This window comes from Protopterus annectens, chromosome 7.part0, assembly GCF_019279795.1.
Source record: "Protopterus annectens isolate FY-2018-M chromosome 7.part0, PAN1.0, whole genome shotgun sequence".
In the NCBI taxonomy this organism is placed as follows: domain Eukaryota; kingdom Metazoa; phylum Chordata; order Ceratodontiformes; family Protopteridae; genus Protopterus; species Protopterus annectens.
In genome coordinates this window covers 302,588,503-302,601,275 of record NC_056739.1, presented here as the reverse complement: position 1 = coordinate 302,601,275, position 12,773 = coordinate 302,588,503, and the positions used below count along the sequence as shown (strand labels likewise).

Genomic DNA, 12,773 nt, shown 5'->3' with positions numbered 1-12,773 from the left:
GAGATTAGCTTGCCTGGCTTCTAGTGGAAGTGGAGAAACCAAGCTGTCAGCTTGAGAATGGACAGATTTGGGCGACTCAACCCTTGGGGGTGAGTAATCAGATCTGGTAGAGGGTCCAGAATCCACAGTGGGTATACTAGGTGACGAAGGAAGGGGAACCAAACCTGTCGAAGCCAGAATGGGGCTAAGAGGATCATCTTGCATCTCAACCAAAGAGCTTACTTTAGAAATTGTGGGATCAGAGGGATGGGCAGATAAGTGTAAAGAAGTCCTGTGGGCCAATCGTGGATCAGAGCGTCCCTCGGCAACTCCCCCTCTGGGGGAAGTAGGGCAAAATAGCTGCTGCACCTGGTGTTTGACTGGGAGGCAAAAAGATCGCAGCATGGCTGGCCCCAGTGGCTGAAGATTGCTGACGCCACCTTGGGGTTGAGGGACCACTTGTGAGGCAGGAGGATGCATCTTCTCAGCTTGACCGCAATCACGTTGGAGCTCCTCGGGATGTGCGTTGCTATTAGAAAATGGTTGGAAGCTATCGCCCACTACCAAATTCTCATGGCTTCTCAACATAGGGGATAGGACTTGGTTCCTCCTTGCTTGTTGATATACCAGACCACTGACAAATTGTCTGATTGAATTACAATTGTCCCGGAAGGGAGAGCTGAATGGAAGGCCTGCAACAAAACAGCTCTCAGTTCCAGAACATTGATATGCAGGTGGTCCTCTGAGGTGGACCATGTGCCTTGGACAGTGTTTCCCTGGAAATGGCCCCGCCACCCGATCAGGGAAGCATCCGTGGTCAGAATGGCTGTGGGCTGAGGAGATTGAAATGGATGACTCCAAAGTTCTGTTTCTGGCCTCATCCACTAAAGCAGGTCCCGTTTGCAAGAGTTGGCTATTCAAATCTGGTAAATGAGAGGGTGATAGTTTGGGAACCACTGACGCAGAAGGAGCCACTGCAGAATCTGCATTTGTAGATTTGCTAGAGGCATTATTGGGATTGACGTTGTCATAGAACCTAGAGCCTGAAGAACTTCCCTTGCAGAAACTGTTATTTGTGACAGTATCACCCGGAGTTGATGCCTCAATCGATGGGAGTCTGTGAATTGGGAGTGATACTAGACAGGACTGAATATTGAACACTGCTCCAATGAACTCTATTTGTTGTGTAGGGACAAGGTTTGATTTTTCCCAATGTATCATTATTTCCAACAATTTTGCCAGAGAGAGAGTATAATGCAGTGCTGTTACTAGAAGATGCTCAGTGGGGGTGGTAAGGAGCCAGTCATCCAGATATTGAAACACTCAGAATCCTTTTAGTCTCAAGTGAGCTGTTACCACTGCCATGCATTTCATGAGCACTCTAGGGGCTATAGAGAGACTGAACGGCAGGGCACAGAACTGATAATGACTGGCTTCTAGCCAGAAGCAAAGCAGACTCCTGGAGCATTTGTCCACCTTGATGTGGTAATACGTATCCTGGAGATCTACAGAGCACATCTAATTGCCTTCTCTTAAAAAGGGGAGAATGGACTGAACCGTGACCATCCGGAATTTGGTTTGGGTGACAGACTTGTTTAAGCTGCTGAGATCCAAAATGGGTCTCTCTTTTTTGGCACCAAAAAGAATCTGGAGTAAAATCCAGATCCATGCTGGTCTGGTGGGACTGGTTGGATGACTCTTTTTTGAGACAGCTTTATAATCTCTGAAGCTGCTTCTCCCCTTAAACTGGGTGGAATGTCAGGAAGTTTTCTTGGGAAATTTGGCTAACATAAAATGGGAATGGTGTAACCTCTGGTGATAATGCTCTGCACCCAACGATCAGTGGTGCTGGATTGCCAGGCAGCTTGGTGCAGAGAGAAACGACCCTGACTGCTTCCAGAGGTAAACAATTGGGCTGCTCCTCAGGAGCACTGATAAGGCTGTCCTGAGAAGGAATCCCTGGAGCCCTGATTATGAGGACCTCCTCTGCCTTTATAGGGTTGTCTTCTGGAATTGTTACCCCCTCTGCCTCTGGGAGTATCATCACCACCACATGCGGCACAGAAAGGATCCTGAGATTTCTTATGCCACTCCACTGATTCCTGGAGAAGGTACGTTGAGGATTGGAAAACTGTAGGCCTACGGCAGACAGGGTCTTTCCATCTTGCTCGCACCTGGCTAGCGTGTCCTTAATTTGAAGCCAAAAAGATGAAGCTTCGATGGGAGCATTCAGAAAAGAACACTTGAAGGGGTCTGCGAGGTCACAAATGCGCATCCAGTCATGACGCCTCATAACAATGCCCAAACCTGCTGCTCTAGCCGCCCCTTCGCAACCTCATGGATGAGTTGGATATTGATTACAGGGTTGCGAGCTGCAAGGCCACTTTGTCCCTGACCTTGTCAGATAACTGTCCTGAGAGCATCCCCGAGAGTTTGGAGATCAAGTCCCCCTGGATCCTCGTAAAATGTGCCAAATAATGCAAGGGCCATATGGCAAAGGTCCCTGATGCAAAAACATGCTTCCCAAGTCTGTCCACCTCCCAGGACTCCCTGTTGGGTGGGTGGACAGTGGGACTTTCCTCAGCCAAGTCCTTTTTCATGCCCACCACCATAACATCAACTGGTAACCCTTTGGACCAATGCAGGTTCTCCTTGGGAGGAGAAAGAATTTTGTCTGGACTCCAAGGGATTCTCTCAATGGAATCATGGTTCTTCCAAGCTTACTGCATGATGAGTGCGGCAGCAGGCGGGGTAACCCAAGAGGTAGAAGGCCGGGTGTGAAAAGCCTGCAGGAACACAGACTCCTCAGATGAAGGGTTGGAGGGCTTCCAGTCACCCCTCTGCTTTAACATTTCCAGGATGTCACCGAAGGAGACATCATCAGGAGGTGGCCATGGGGACCCTTCACCATCATCATAATCAATGTCTTCCATTAAGGACTCCTCTGGTGAGTCTATGTGCTTCTTCTTGCATGTCTTCTTTCGCGGGGGTTCCTCAGTGGAGGTCTTTGAGGAAGAGTCAGAAGAGTGGGTACCCTGTACAGGGGTGTCCTGTGGCTTCTCTGCCTGGTGGCCTGGGGGGTGGTCTGTGACAGCTGTAGCTCAGGGGGTGAAAACTGGAGTTCCGACATCAAAGGAGTACTGCCAGAAGCAAGAGCCCTCTCCATTATGCAGAAGGCAGGCCCACCCGAAGAGGGATGGGAGCCTGGAATCGAGAAATACAATCTCGGGACTGGGGTCACACCCTGCTCTGATGAACCTGTCCCCATGGACAGAGCCTCAAACAGGATTGGTGCCGACGTGGCTATCGGCACCAAGGATGGACCGAGGAGAGAGGTGGCTCTGTACCTCAGGCTGACGCACCTGTCCTCCAATCCCCAGATTGAAGAAGGACCAGTTCAGTGGGAACTGAAGACCAAAGGGAGAAACTCGGAGCCGGAGTGAGATACACCGTGGGTGCCGAAGTGATGGGTTCCAAGAAGGATGTCGGAGCAGAAGGCTTCAGAACTGAGATGGTCAAAGGAGGAGTGTAAGATGGAGTCCATGGATAAAGCAACCCAAGTCCTGCAAGTGGATGGGTCTTAGAAAGTGAGGGAATCCCCCTGGCTACCAACAGCTGGTCTACAAGATGCACCACATCATGTTCAGAAAGGCTCCAGGTGGATCTAGTGGATACTCCAGACTGGGAATCAGGACGTCCGATGAAGGGGCTATACGCTTGGCCCAGAAATGGATCTATGGAGGGGGAGTATCAGGTCTGTGGTTCAAGGTCTGTCAGCACTGAAGTCTCTAGTTTCGAGACCAGAAGTAAAGGGGTCAAATCCAGTGAGGTCGGTACAACGCTCGGTGCCGAAGTGGCACTAAGAGCTGAAGCAGTTGGTTCCAAAATGGAAACTAATGGCATAGTTGAAGGTGTGGAAACTAATGGCATAGTTGAAGGTGTGCCCTGAGCCGAAGTGGCCACAGGTGCCAAATTCGAAATAGGCATAGTAAGGTCTATAATCAGTGCCAGAGGCAGGACCAGTGCCAAAACGGGTGCCGGTATCAAAGTTTTCGTTTTTGCGATGGTCAGAGCCAAAGAAGACGGAGCTGAGGGGGCTGGTTTATGTTCTGAAGATAACTTTGGGACCTTGGATTTCCCAGGCTTGTTCTGATCACCTGATGGTGAAGAAGGAACAGAGTGGGATCTCTTTTTGTCCTTAGGAGGGGTTGAGACCTCCATCACAGAAATGGCCTCTGAGAAGGGAGATTTGAGTAACCTTTTCAGAATGATTTTATTTTTGCGCTCATTAAGAGTGCGTTGACTGAAACTCTGACAAATGTCACATGGAGGCTGCACAGAATGGTGGCACACCCCCAAACAGTATACACAGTCATCATAAGAATCACTGTTAGGTAACTTGCCCTTACATGAAGTACAATGCTTAAAACCTGAAGTACCCTTCTTATCCGACATCTTGAAAGAGAAAGAACACCACAGGCCAACTGTATAATCCAACTATAATCAAAGTCAACTCCTTTCAAAAAAGTCACAAATATAATAATACACTGGTATGATAGGGAAAAGAAGTCAAACACCTGATTAAAAGTCAGCTAATAGGTTATTAAACAATACCAACTATGGTATTGAAGAAATACCACAAGGGTAAGGGAGGAAAGGCCATACCAACAATGGTACTTGAAAGTGTACCAACGGTAACTACGGGTAGAGAGGAAAAAACAAGGTCAGTCAAGAAAAGACACTAGAAAAGCTAATTGCTTAATAAAATATGAAGATATCCAAAATTTTTCACACAGATATCAAAAAAGTTTCACTTAGCTGAGAGCTCGGCTGAAACGTGGCTTTATGGCTACATGGCAAATGATATCTGAGGTAACAGGAAGAAGGGCATTCTGGGTAGAGACTTAGCTCAAGAGGTTGTTTTGGTTGGCGCGAGCTTGGTAAAAAGGCCGACTCTGTTCCGAGGTCTCGGAACCGAACCCATCAGTGATGAATGGAAAGAAGATTAACAACATCAGATGATAGGTTAGCATGCATTTTCTGAAAGATATGAAATGAAATCTGAAAGTGAAATGTATATCATTATCTAGTGAATTCATCCTTAGTGATTTCCCAGAAAACCACAAATTCTCTGAGGAACATCTCAAAAATATGAGGCAAAAATCTTGACATTCTGTGAAACTTTGGACAGTTGAACGGTAGGTATGTTAACAATCAATATTAATGTTTAAGCATCAGTGTGGGGGAGTTGAATGAATGGCAGACCTTATGATGTGGAAACACACCCACGAACTTTTTAACTAATTCCCTAAAAAAGTTAGGGCTTTGCCTTTCCCACAGTGAAGAGCGGACATTGCCTGTTACCAACATCTCAGGGTTTCCCCACTCAGGAGCCTTTCTACAATCTGGTAAATACCTTCATTTTATGTACTTGTGATAATAGGGTGTGTTCCAACTTGATTTTCTGTTATTCAGTAATACTAAGTACCCAATTCTTTTCTCTATTGTAGCACAAAATACTGATGATAAAACATATTGCAGTCATCAGTAAATGCAATCTTGGGTATTGGATTGAAATGGCTAAGCTTAAAATTACCTATAGGTCGATAGCCTTGTAATCTCCTAGGATCCTTTCTGGGCAGGAGGTGTTAAATGAAAAGGTGTTCAGAACAAACGTAAGGTGTTTAGATGTGTCCAAAAATTAGATACATCTGGGTAATGAATGCTAGCTACTTTCTGTAATAGTCTGATCTCTACCTGTACATCCCCCAATGTGTTGGCTTCGTAAACTGACCCTACCCACTCCATGTTGTCCAATTTTGATTCACAGGCAGTTGGCAGCAACAACTATTTCTTGGTAACCAGTACTGAGCTGTGAGAAAATGAGTAATACTGTGAGGAGGAAGACAGACTTCAAACCAGAAAGAATGTAAGCAGCTGTGACTTCACATGAACTCCACATTTTGCCTGCTGCCCTGTTAATGGAAAAGTACCAAAATAAGTTAGTTAGGAGTATAGGTTAAAAAGGATTCTGGTATGGCAGCTAAGGCTATGTGGGGAGAGACTAAACAAAAGCTAATACAAAAACTGATGAACTGGAAGCTCTTGTTTATGGATAAGGATAGCAAGATTCCACAAGTAAAAATGTTTTCAGTCCCTTTAGTTTTATATCCAGACCAGGCATAGTTTTATTAACCAGAACAGAGTTTGTGGATAGCAATTAATAAATCTGGAGTTGAAGGATTTTATCTGGGAGGGGAAAAGGGCAAGAGTCAAGTGTGATAAGTTGATCATTTCAATAGAAAAAGATGGTTTAGGATTACCTGAGTTGAAAGTATATTTTAGAGCAACACAGTTAAGGTCCATATACATAACACAAGCATAAAGGTATAATTCAAAGTGGAAAGGGATATTAATGATGATGAAGCCGGGGGGGGGTTCAAGAAACAAAGAGAGAGAATGGAATTTTCGATGCAGATCCTTAAGGAGAATAACAATAGCCACATATACAATATTACATTCATAAAGCAGCAGAAAGTTTTCTAAGAACCAAGCTAATATGAAAATGGAGAAAGGAGATTCTGTTGATAGGGACGACTGCAATTAGGGTTACTGAGAATAGGCAAGAGTGGGCTGGAATTTACTACAGAAAGCTGGCAAACCAACAAGGGTATTGATAGCAAACAGCAAAACAGAGAAAGGTAACAGTGGGAACAGGCCAGGAAGACATTTGGACTCCAGGCTAGAAAGTGCCTTCCCCATCAGAAACCAATATCAGAGTATGGCAAAGAGAAAGGGCCAGGTTAATCCTAAGTGAAAGACCTGCACTTGTAGAGTTTTTAGTTGAATCTAGAAGATCCAGTTCCTTAAACTATTTGAATGAAACATTGCTAAAAACAGGCTAGTCTGACTGCATCATTAGAGATTCATGTTGTGGGACCCATCTGTCCTGCCCTTGATAAGAATCTTTCTATGTTGTTGTGTCTTTCGGCTTTTCCCAGTTAGGGGTCGCCACAGCAGAACTCCGGTCCACTAATGATTGGCAGTAGATTTTTACGTGCCGAGTTGCCGGCCCTGACGCACAACCTTCAATGAAGGTTCGCCCATTCACGCATGTCTCCACACAGAAGATGCTCTAGCTGAGAATCGAACAGGACAACGTCTTACTGTGAGGCGACAATGCTATCGCAGCAACACCACCGCAGTGATAAGAATCTTTATACAAGAAGCTCAAACATTCTGAAAACAGTCTCATTAGGTTTCCTTTTGTGAACTTGGGTGTAATGCAGTGAGTCCTTTCTATAATAACAGTGTCTTTAATTTTAGTTTCTTTAGTTATAAATCCTAACAGAGTCTCCATCGGTACTTTGTCAGGCAGTGCAGAAGTTCTTGTATTTTTCCTGTGTGTGAACTGCTCTCATAGTCATCTAGCTTAATATGTTTTACAGTATGTTAAGGTGAATGACCGTAGGCTGCATTTGCATCGGCTGGGCTGCAATTAATATTTAGAATTTCCTTGCTAACATGGCTCTGATTTGTTCTAGTTGGATTGCTACTCTTGCCTTGGTGTCTTTAATAAGTTTTATATCTTGCAGTACTTGTATGTTGTTGTACTATGATGCCCTCCAAACTAGACAGAATGGCCCATATCTTCCTTTGCCATACTTCCTGGACAGGAGTCACGAAAAATGTGAAATCTTTTAATTTTAAGCTGGTTGAGTTCCAACTACATCTGTTGATAACTACATTAAAAATAAGCAAGTCTGTGGTTTTAATGATCTTGTTCTGTATGTAAAATGTGCAGAATTTACTTGCATCTGATGAGCTGTGTTTTAGTGCATCTTGCAAGTATGCATACCTGCACCCACCTGTATTTGTACTTTTTGGCTAAGCTTGTTGCTATCATACTCTTCCTGGTCATGTTGGTAAAGGACCAGTGTTTATGCAGTGCACCTGCTTTAACAGGAACAGGGAAAATAAGTGCACCTGATCATACTGCTTCCTTTATGACAGTCTTGCACCATAGTGGGGGGGGGTTTAGACAGTGCATTTGGTTAAAAAAAATTCACTAAATTTTACAGAATGTGTGACATCCCCCTCTGGGCCAGTAATTAAGGAGCCTGAATCCTCACCACTGACACCATTGAGGGGATGTTCACTTGGAGCAAAGATAGGTACACACAGTATTTTCAGATGTAGCTCTCTGCACCAAGCACAATTTCCCTTAAGAGCACATAGGGAACACACTCAGTCTGGGGTCTGGTCCTCCCTCTCTCCAGGCCCCCCCATAAGACTCCCCACTGGTGCAGCTATAGAGTTGAGTCCTCAGCTAAGTGTACCAAGCAAAGTCCTCCACCACTCCCTTTGTGAAACCAGTGCTCCTAGTAGCTCACACACACACACACACACACACACACACACACACACACACACACACACACACACACACACACACCTGGGAAAGTCTGGCACAGATTTACTAGCTATGCCCCTCTGCCCAGACTGTAAGGTAGACACTGCCAGTAGGATACTCCAAAGCCAGCTACTGTAAGGCTCTTACAAGGGTACCCAATTATACTGAGTAAAATTAATATAAATGCAAATGGCAGTGTTTGACCAAATGCAGCAAGGCTTCCAGGAGTGACCACAGTGTCACCATATAAATACAAGTACTCTCAAAGGTTAAAACATTCTGTAAAAGACCAGCCACAATGACAAGTTTAATTAAGTCCTTCTACGTGGCACACCTCATCATAAAAGGGTTCTCATCCATGAAAAAAAGAGGTCATTGTTCCCCTCTACTCGACACTCATTCGACCCATTATAGAGTACAACGCCCCTTTTAGAATGTACCTCACAAGACATCTGCAGCAGCTGGAAAGGCCACAGAAGTACCCACAAAGAGGATTACTGGCCTCTAACAGATGCCCTACATTGACTGTCTCAAAAAACTCCAGTTTTACTCTAGAACGTATCGCCTACTCCGAGGTGATCTCTGCCTAACATATAAAGCTGTGTCAAACCCAGAGCTGTTGGACAGCTGCACCTAAAGAAATCCCAATCCCTCCAAGCTACACGCTCTAGAGACCTAAACCTTGTCACCACACTAAACAGGACATGCTGGAGGGATAGATTCCGGTCCCAGAGACTTCCCATACTCTGGAACAGGCTACCCATCTATGTCAAGCAAAGTTCTTCATTAGCAGTCTTCAAGAAAAATCTTGAGTGGATGGAAAATAGGAAATATACACCCCGGGGATCACTTCTGTGTCTCTGCTCAACAGTGGCACAGGAAAATAACTTTCTTGGGTGGCGTAAGCCAGGGAACCTTGTTGGCTAAGCTTACGTAGGCCCTCGGGCCGATAGCCTAGTACCTACCTATGAAAACATAAGCTGCTGATAAAAAGTAGAAATTAGTAAGGGATATAAAATAATACACAATAACTACAGGAATCAATCAGAGAAGGTTAGAAAAGATTAGGAAGTGAGAGTGGATAAGCAATCCAAAGGAAACAATGGGAGGACATATGCATGGCTTCCAAACATGCAACAAAGTCTTAAAGATTTAAGATTTTTACTTGGAAATCGAAGGATTTTATCTGGGAGGGAAAGACGGCAAGGATTAAGTTGAATAAGTTGATCACTATAGGAACAGGTGGTTTAGGATTACCTAATCTAAAGGTATATTTTAAGAGCAACACAGTTAAGGCTCATACACATAAGACAAGCAGAAAGCTATAATTCAAAGTGGAAATGGATATTGATGAAGAAGGGGAGAAATTCAAGAAATAAGGACAGAGTGGGATTTTGGATGCAGATCATTACAAAGAATAGCAACAGCCATACAGAATATTATATTTATAAAGTAGCAGAAACTATTATAAGAACTAGGCCAAATGAGAATGGAAAAGGGAGAGTCTGCTAATATGCATGACTACAATTTAGGGTGCAGATAATAGGAACGAGGGGCTGGAATTTACTGGAGAAAACTGGAAAAGGAACCAAGGCATTGGGAATAAATAACTAGAAATATATAATAGAGTGGGAGGAGACCAAGAATACATTTGGACTGTGGGTTAGAGCCTGACTTTCATATCAGGGATTAATATCAGAGTATGGACAATGAGAAAGGGGTAGAGGTACCCTAAGTGAAAGGTCTGCTCTAGAAGAGAAGTTGCTGTCAATCAGAGGAGGTTAGAAAAGACTAGTAAGACAGATTGGATAAACAGTTCACAAGGAAACAATAGCAGGACATACATCTGACTCCCAAATGTGCAACAAAGTCTAGAACATTTAGGATTTTTGCTTGGAAGTGTTTGCATAGGTATATTTTGCCCCAACTGTGGAACAAGAATAACACTCCAAAAACTCTGCTCAAACAAATGCCAAGGAGAATCCAATACAATAAAACACAGCGTTAATGTGGTTTAGCGCTGTCTTCCCAATACTAGGGACTTCCTCAGAAGTCCCTAGTATTGGGAAGAAAGCGCTAAACCACATTAAAGCTGTGTTTTATTGTACTGGATTCTCCTTGGCGTTTGAGCATATTTTACCCCAAGCAGACTCCTAATAATTTTTTCCTCAGGCAGATGGCAAATATTGGATGTGTGATGGGGATGAAAGAGGTAACAGGGAACATATGCTTTGGGATTGGTAGACTTTAAAAATTCCCTACAGAGCACTCGGTCAGAAATATTGGGTGAGCAAATAGGTGTAACTAAGGAAATTGTTTTTGAGCTGGGATACAGGATCTGAATTGCCTATTGATAGTAAGGCCTTGATAGGTTTAATTCTGGTGGCTGCCAAAAAAGCAATGATTAGAAAATGGAAATCAATGTCTAAAGCAACTGTATTTGAAATGGTGAAAACTGTAACAGAGATAAAAGAACTGAAACTCAGATCTTTAGAAAAAGGGTAGGACCAAACTACGTAGAAAAAAATATGGAAACTGTGGGAACAATATATGCAGAATAATGTTTTGGAGGAGGAGTGAGGTTTAAGGGATGGCAGGAATTCAGCAATTTATATAACGTTGGATTGATGATAATTGTATAAAAGCTTATATGAATGTATTATGTTTGTAACTGAGAACATGTTAACGCGGTTTGTTTTCTTTTATATAAATGTATGTTTACCTATGTCTTAAGTGATAATTCAATAAAGATATTAAAAAAAAAATATAAGGCTTTGAAAAGCAGTCTGCATATTCCATGTGGTTTACACCTTGTATTCTTTTTGTTGGGAACCTTTGTGGGCACATTCCAGTTGTTGCATATGCCTGGCCATGTGCATTCCAAATGGAGCGTTGTACTCAATGATTGGCTTAATGAGTGCTGAGTACAACTAGACAATAACATTCCTAGACCTGGATGCAATACCCTTGCTTATAAGTTGCACCATACAGAATGTTTTCCTTAAAATAGTAGACACATGAGGGTCAATGACCAAATCACCATCCAACAAATGTACCCAAGTCCCTAACCACTGGGTCTATTCTTAGGGTATATTTTGTATGTAGCAATTCCCTAAGGTGTCAAACTTTCCAAAGGAAACTATTATACATCTTTGGCACTGAGTTTTAGACCATGGTTCTGGCAACGCACCATTAGCTTGCAACAAGCCCTCTTGGTGGATATCACTGTCCTTTGGGAGATTCTATGAATGCACTAAGCTTGCAGTTGTCCATAAACGTGGTCAACTAGAGGCCTTTGATGGTAGCTTTGACTTCCAAAAAGTAAATGCCAAAGAGGAGAAGCCACAGCACCACGTCCTGAGGGACTGTGCTACTGTCTGAGTTTTTTTGTGGTGGTAGAATCCCTATCCTGATTTCTTGTGTACTGTCTATGAGCCAGAAGGCTATCCAATGTTTAACATAGGGATTTAGTCCTAGTTTCATGAGTTTGCCAACAATACTTGAATAGGGAATAGTGTCTGATGCTTTGGTCAGGCCAGAATAGGCAGTGTGTAACATTTTGCCCTTATCTATTGCTTTGGTGACTTCTCTTGTACTGAGGAATAAATGTTGCAGTTCTCCATTCACCAGGCATGAAGCCACTTAGGAGGTTGTGGTTAAACAGAGATGTTAGAGGGCTCAAATAGGTCATGTTTCATGCTTTCTGACCTAGACACATCTAGAATTTTAGTATATATTACTTTTGATGGTCAGTGATGGCATTCAATGCAAAGTTGTATTTTGCTCCAGCGGTAAAGCTAGGGGGTGTGGAGGGGGCAACTTACCTGGGCACAAGGTATTAGGGGGCATGATCAGCAGATGCTTTTGGATTGGTAGTATAGCACCTGCATTCAGATACTATATCTGCATACCTCTCAACCTCTTAGAGCAAGAAATCTGGACAAAGCCATCAATAATGGGGGGACAAAGGCCCAAATAGGGATACTTTTTAAATATTGCTCTTACAAAACATTGATAGAGTAACAGGTTTTACATTAGCATGAATTTTCTGAATGATATGAAGTCTGAAACTCAAACGTCTGTAACTATGTTCCGACTTTAACCCTCACTGAATTGCCAGTGATTTACCAGAAAACCACAATTTTATACAAAACAGACCAAAAATATGGCGCAAAAATCTGTACAGCTGAGAGGTATCTGTAGTCATGGCTGAAGCACTTTATGTGTGATATTCTAACTGTAGCAGGCCAGTTGTTACATTTGTTGAAAGGGATTTGCTGCAGTTGTCCTGAACTTAGAGTTGAAGGCAAGCAGCAGTTCACTGAACTGTACAGGGCTCCAGATAGCATTGGTATGGGACTGTTCTACTGCAGGGGAAAGA

At 43.4% G+C, this 12,773-nt stretch overlaps 1 protein-coding gene across 1 annotated transcript in view; it reads right to left on the bottom strand.

Moving 5' to 3' along the window:
- Window positions 1-12,773, bottom strand: part of MFSD4A (major facilitator superfamily domain containing 4A) — a 1,221,833-nt gene that overhangs the window by 694,533 nt on the left and 514,527 nt on the right. The gene's annotated exons all lie outside the window — the stretch shown is intronic.